Source organism: Oryctolagus cuniculus, chromosome 4 (genome assembly GCF_964237555.1).
Source record: "Oryctolagus cuniculus chromosome 4, mOryCun1.1, whole genome shotgun sequence".
Classification (NCBI taxonomy): domain Eukaryota; kingdom Metazoa; phylum Chordata; class Mammalia; order Lagomorpha; family Leporidae; genus Oryctolagus; species Oryctolagus cuniculus.
In genome coordinates this window covers 151,797,522-151,804,162 of record NC_091435.1, presented here as the reverse complement: position 1 = coordinate 151,804,162, position 6,641 = coordinate 151,797,522, and positions in this window count along the sequence as shown.

Sequence of the window (6,641 nt, the reverse complement as noted above, 5' to 3'; positions counted from 1 at the left end):
TTTCTGACAGCACTGGATGGAGAGTGAGACCACACCTCCTTCCTGACCCTTCCCCAAATCAGCTAACGCAAGCCCCCATCTGAGAAGCTCCGGTCACTGGACCCCCTAGATTCCTCTTGAGATGTGTTCTCCCTAGTTGCAACAAGTGCCAATAAGCTGAGGTTGGAGCGACCGCAGGTGTGTTCCAGGGGGTGTGGCCAGGCCCAAGGGAAGAGGGGCCAGTGCTGACCTGCTCACAGGGGGATGCACCGGGTGCCCACACACCCACGGCAGAAGTGCTCCCGGGAGCTGTTAGGAGAGGCCATCTGGGCTCTGACCTCGCGGTTGGCTGCTGCTACAGACGCTTTGGTACCTGGCCCGTCTTGGATTTTGGCCTTGGCCCTGGTGGACCGTCCTGTGCAGCCTCTGACTTCCCTTGCACAATGTCCAGCCAAGCCCAGGTCTCTCCACTTGTCTGCCTGGGGACTTCTCTGGAGCCTTGGGGGCCCGCTCTGCTCTTTTTTTTTTTTTTTTAAGATTTTATTTATTTATTTAAAAGGCAGATTTATAGACAGAGAGAAATTTTCCATCTGTTGGTTCACTCCCCAAATGTCTACAATGGCCAGAGCTGGGCCAGGCTGAAGCCAGGAGTTTCCCCCCAGGTCTCCCACATGGGTGCAGGGGCCCAAGTGCTTGGGCCATCTTCTGCTGATTTCCTAGGCACATTACCAGGGGACTGGATGAGAAGTGGAGCAGCCGGGACTCGAACTGGTGCCCGTATGGGATGCTGGCACCACAAGTGATGGCTTTACCCAATATGCTGTAGTCCCGGCCCCCAACTTCGCTCTTGCAAGTGCAGTCTGCCAGGTGTGTTGGGTCCTGGTGGTACCCTTCTGCCCACACAGGGTGAGAACTGGTCCCAGTGGCACCCTTCTGCCCACACAGGGTGAGAACTGGTTCAGAGTGTCCCAGCCTGCTTCCCTTTGTGTGGACAGCTCTGGAACACGTCCCCTGGGTGTCTCCGAGGGGGGAGAGGCAAACGCCGTGGCTCACAACACCTGACCATGATTTTTCTTCTTTCCCCACCTGACTGTGCCCGGTCCCCCTCCCCACTTGCTTCCTTGGGGTTCCCTCCCACACCAGCGACTTGATCCAAGGCCTTGGGCAGGCTGTGCAGCGCATCGCCCCAGGTGATGCCATCCCCCTAACGATCTCACACTTCCTCCTACAGAGCTGAACCGCACCAGAGCCTGCGGTAGCTTCCAGCTCCAGCTGCAGCTCCTATTTCCCAGTGCTGGGTCACAGAGACTGCTTCAGGGACAGGCAGAGTCCCCGAGTCACTTTAGTCCGAGGGCGGAGCTTCTGCTGCAGATGCTGGAATGTAGACCCTGTCGTGGTCTCTGGGTCCGGGTTCTTACCACTCCCCACTTTGATAAGTGACATCTGCTTTCCCCTCCCGAGGCCCACGGTTGCTCTGAGCACATGAGCATAGTGGAAGAGTTCCCATGTTGGTTCCTGGTTGGCCTATATGGGGACTGCTGGCTTCCCCATCGGCGCCTCTGTAGGCTGAGCCGCTGTGCGGGACACCTTACCGCCCTGTGCAGAGACCGCAGGAGAGGCCGTCCTGAGATCACATGCAGCAGGGGGCTCAGCTGAGCCCAGCTTTCCAGAGACCTCTGCCATGAGTGTGAAGTTCTTTTGGACCCCAAAACTGGAGCAGCCAAGAGCTAGACACCCACGACATCGCTGGGGCCATGTGGAGCAGGGGAATCGCCTAGTTGAGCTATGTCCGAACTCTTGAGCCACAAAACTGAGTCCTAATAAGATCGATGCTTTTTTTTTTAAGCCACCATGTTCAGGCGTATTTTGTATGTGGTGATAGATAAGGGGACAGCTTCCTGGCAGGACACGAGGTCTGGAATGGGGCAGCCACACGAAGAAAGTCCAAACACATCTGAAAACGATCAGGACCAGGTGCTTCTCTATTTGCCCTCAACTAAGCGTCCTCAGGAATCTAAACAAGTTCTGTCACTTTTCTGCTTTCATCCTACTTGACTCTGGACCCCCAGAAAGGAGGTAGATATCACTTCAGTTCAAGTTCAACAAGAAGTTACCATGTGCCTCTCAAGAGCCAGATGCTGTGCTGAGCAAAACAACCATCACCGCTTGTTGAAAGTCTAGCCGGGGGTGGGGTGGGGGGGCCAGGTATGAGCTTTGAATAAGTGCTCCAGGCTAAGACAGCCCTGTAGACAGTGCTCCTGAAAAGAGGCTCCTAGGCCAGCCTGGGGCCTAGGGGAAGACTCTCCCAAGAGATGACACAGGAACAGAGTCTGGTGTGACAGCAAGAACAAGCTTGTCGGCCAGCGCCGTGGCTCACTAGGCTAATCCTCTGCCTTGCGATGCTGGCACACCGGGTTCTAGTCCCGGTTGGGGCGCTGGATTCTGTCCCGGTTGCCCCTCTTCCAGGCCAGCTCTCTGCTGGCTACCACGGCAGCCACTGGAGGGTGAACCAACGGCAAAGGAAGACCTTTCTCTCTGTCTCTCTCTCTCTCTCACTGTCTACTCTACCTGTCAAAAAAAAAAAAAGAGAGAGAGAACAAGCTTGTCAACAAGTGCACGGCTGTTTCTGGGGGTGTAGGGGGCAGGCGTTGCTCTGAAGGTGGCTCAGGGTGGGGGTCCCAGGAGGGGGTGTTTTGGTGGGTCACGTGGGCTCTCATGTATGTTTAAGGTGGCTGAGTGAGTGAATCTGAGGCTGAGGGTGGAGAGACAGCTGGGACAGGTCAGAACACTGGTGGGTGTCCACGGGGCGTATTGTAAGCATCGCTGTGTGCTGGAGGCATCTCACAGCGACGCTGGGAAAACCTGCAGGTATTTACAAATCAAGATCTATTGTGCGCCCCCCTTGGCAAATGCGTCAGAAGACACCTTCTTTCCCGAAGCTGTGTGTGAACTATCCTTGCCTTTCCAGGAACCAGAGGGCACCTGTGCAACTCTGGCTGAGTCTGTGGGTACAGGAAATGCTGGAAAGATGACACGTGGCTCTTTGCCATTCATGGATGACTCATCAAAGCACCGAAGCCCTCGAATCAGATAAGCGTTTCTCGTCTTTTCATCTGGAAAGCCATCCTAACAGTGGCTCCGGCTGCCAGTAGCGAGCACAGCGTCCAGAAACAGCAGTGCAGTGCACGTCAGCACGGCCAGGGAAACATGTCACAGTGCAGAGAGGGTTTCATTCTGCCCATCCAGCCCTCTCATGTGCTGGCCAGAAGCGCTGCCCTCTGTGGTTACTGAATGGCCCAAGAAGGGAGGGTTAGAACAGGGGCGGGAGGGTTTTTGTCTGAAGCACCTGCCGCCCAGCAAAGCCCAGAGGCCTCTGAGGCTCACATGCAGGGGCCCTTCCTGCTCACGGGAAGCTCAGGGGTCCTGGGCAGTCGCTGTTGCTATGAACAAGACTCGCAGGTAGCTTCCCGTGTCAGAGGCTCCCATAGGACATATCGCAGAGCAAGAAATCATGGGCAATCCCATGGGAAGCCCCTTCACTTCGATACACCACGCTTGCTTGCTATTTTTTTTCTTTAGAAAGCCAGCAGAAAACTCTCTTGGAGAGACAGGATGGAAGCGTGAGGATTTTACTGGCAGTCACCCTTGAGACGCAAATTTCTGCTGGACAGTGTGTAACGAGAGAGCAGGATACCATTGCTCCTAGAACATCCGGCCAACTCTGGAAGCAGAGGCTAAGAAGCAGGTGGCAGGAGCCTCTCTCCCCTTCCTGTACCCCCAGTTGGAGTATGTGGAGCTGGTGCTGGTGCAGTCGATGGTTCCCATCTTGAACAGTGGACAGCATCCAGGAATGGTGCACACAGAACTTTACAGGGCTCTGTCTGCGTGTCTTGCATTTTTCATCTACTAATGCCAAGAATAGAAGTGGAGCCCAGTCTCGCCTGTGACAGGAGGCAGCCCCCAAATGCAGACAGTGACACGGGCCACCGTCAGCCACCTTCCCGGCTCACAGAACCCCAGTGAGGCTCCGGGTGGCAATGCACCCAGCGTTTCCCACTCTGTGCTCTCCCACTCACTTCCTTGGCCTCCCTTGCAGCTAAGGGTGACCATGTGACGCCGTTCTGTGAGACAGAGGAGAAATCTGCCAGGGGGATTCTGGGAAAGATCTCCATCTCTCAATGGAGAGGAAAGTGTTAGGGGGAGAGCTTACTTCTGAGTCATCCCTTTCCTTTCTACTTGGGAGGCAGGACGAGGATGCGAGGTTTGGCACGGCAGCCTTCTTGTGCCATGAAGAGATAGCAACCAGAATCCGAGGCAGCAGGGACGGTGACTGTGTTTTCCAAAGGGCCTGGGTCACAGGTGTTTGTGATCCGTTGCACCAAGGATGGAGTTACCTACCTTCAGATGCAGCATGCAGGACAACTAAAAGTCTTTATTCCTTAAGACCCTAGGAGCTGTTTATTCTGTCGCTTGCACCTGCACTCCTGCAGACTTTGTACCTAGTTTTGGCAAATACTAACACAGCCCAGCTCTCATTTTACCCAATCTCATTATAAATGCATATAATGGCCACTGTTTAATTTCTTTTATAAAAACTTTATTTGTTTACTTTTTATTTATTTGAAAGAGAGAGGGAAAGAGATAGGAATCTTCTATCTGCTGGTTCACTCCCCAAATGTCTACCATAGCCAGGGCTGGGCCAGGCTGAAGCCAGGAGCCTGGAACTCCATCCGGGCTTCCCGTGAGGGTGGCAGGAACGTAAGTACATGGGCCATTATCTGCTGCTTCTCAGGGTGTACGTTAGCAGGAACCTGGACTCGGAAGCGGATCCAGGGCTCAAACCCAGGGACTCCCATACAGGATGTGTGTCCGAAGTGATGGCTTCACCACGGCACCAAACCCCACCCTTGCTTTAACTTCTTTCTCCGCAAATATTGGGAGGTGAGCAAATGTGGAGGTTAAACTGCAGTCCTTCGAGCCGGAGAGCCTGAGTTTGTGGCCCCTCCCACCACTGTAGCTGCTGGTCTTGGCAAAGCTGCTGTCCTGTGGAAGCCTCCCTGCTCAGCCATCAAAGGCGACAGAACACAGTGGGCGAGGAGTGCTGCTTATTTCGTGGGCCTTTTGTGGTTCTGAGAAGACACAGCGTGAGGAGAACCTTTGGCACGGGATTAGCATCTGCGGCTGTGGCTATGACTGTTATTTCTGAAGATGGCTACTTCCTTTTGGTCCCAAATGTCTCACTGTGTGCTCATGGTTTTTCCCATTTTATTTTTCTTCCAATCCTCTTTTAAAAAAGAATCATCAGAGGCCGGCGCTGTGTCGAAGCAGGTAAAGCCGCTGCCTGTAGTACCGGCATCCCATATGTGTGCCGGTTCGAGTCCTGGCTGCTCCACTTCTGATCCAGCTCTCTGCTACAGCCTGAGGAAGCAGTAGAGGATGGTGCAGGTCCTTGGGCCCCTGTACCTGCAGCTGGAGGAAGCTCCTGGCTCCTGGCTTTGGCCTGACCCAGCCCTGCCTGGTGCAGCCATATGGGGAGTGAACCAGCGGATGGAAGACCTCTCTCTTTCTCTCTCTGCCTCTCCTTTCTCTGTGTAACTCTGAATTTCAAATAAATAAATGAAAAGAATCATTACCCTTGTATAAAAAGTTTATTTATTTATTTATTTGATTTCAAATGGAAAGAAAGAGAGATATCCTCCATCTGCTAGTTCACTCCCCATATGGCTGCACCAGGCAGGGCTGGGTCAGGCCAAAGCCAGGAGCCAGAAACCCAGTCCAGGTCTCCCATGTGGAAGCCGGACGTCCAAGCACTTGAGCCATCACCTACTGTTTTCCAGGATGTGCATTAGCAGGAAGCTGAATCAGAAACAGAGCCAGAACTTGAACCCACGCACTTGGGATGTGAGTATCCCAAGTGGTATTTTTTTTTTTTTTTGACAGGCAGAGTGGACAGTGAGAGAGAGAGAGAGACAGAGAGAAAGGTCTTCCTTTGCCGTTGGTTCACCCTCCAATGGCCGCCGCGGCCGGCCCGCTGCGGCCGGCGCACCGCACCGATCCGATGGCAGGAGCCAGGAGCCAGGTGCTTCTCCTGGTCTCCCATGGGGTGCAGGGCCCAAGCACTTGGGCCATCCTCCACTGCACTCCCTGGCCACAGCAGAGGGCTGGCCTGGAAGAGGGGCAACCGGGACAGAATCCGGCGCCCCGACCGGGACTAGAACCCGGTGTGCCGGCGCCGCTAGGCGGAGGATTAGCCTAGTGAGCCACGGCGCTGGCGCCAAGTGGTATTTTAACTGCTGCACCAAACACCCATTCCTCTTCCAACTCTTTTTTTTTCTTTTAAGGTTTCTTTATTTGAAAGTCAGAGTCAGAGATAGAGAGATCAATCTTCCATCTGCTGGTTCACTCCCCAAATGACTGCAATGGCCAGGCCTGGGCCAAGCCTAGGCCAGGAGCCAGAAGCTTCTTCTGGGTCTCCCACATGGGTGCAGGGGCCCAAGGACCAGGGCCATCCTCGATTGCTTTCCCAGGCCACAGCAGAGAGCTGGATCAGAAGAAGAGCAGCCAGGATTTGAACAGGTGCCCATATGGGATGCCAGCGCTGCAGACAGCGACTTAACCCATTATGCCACGATGCTGGCCCCCACTTCTGACCCTTGAAATGT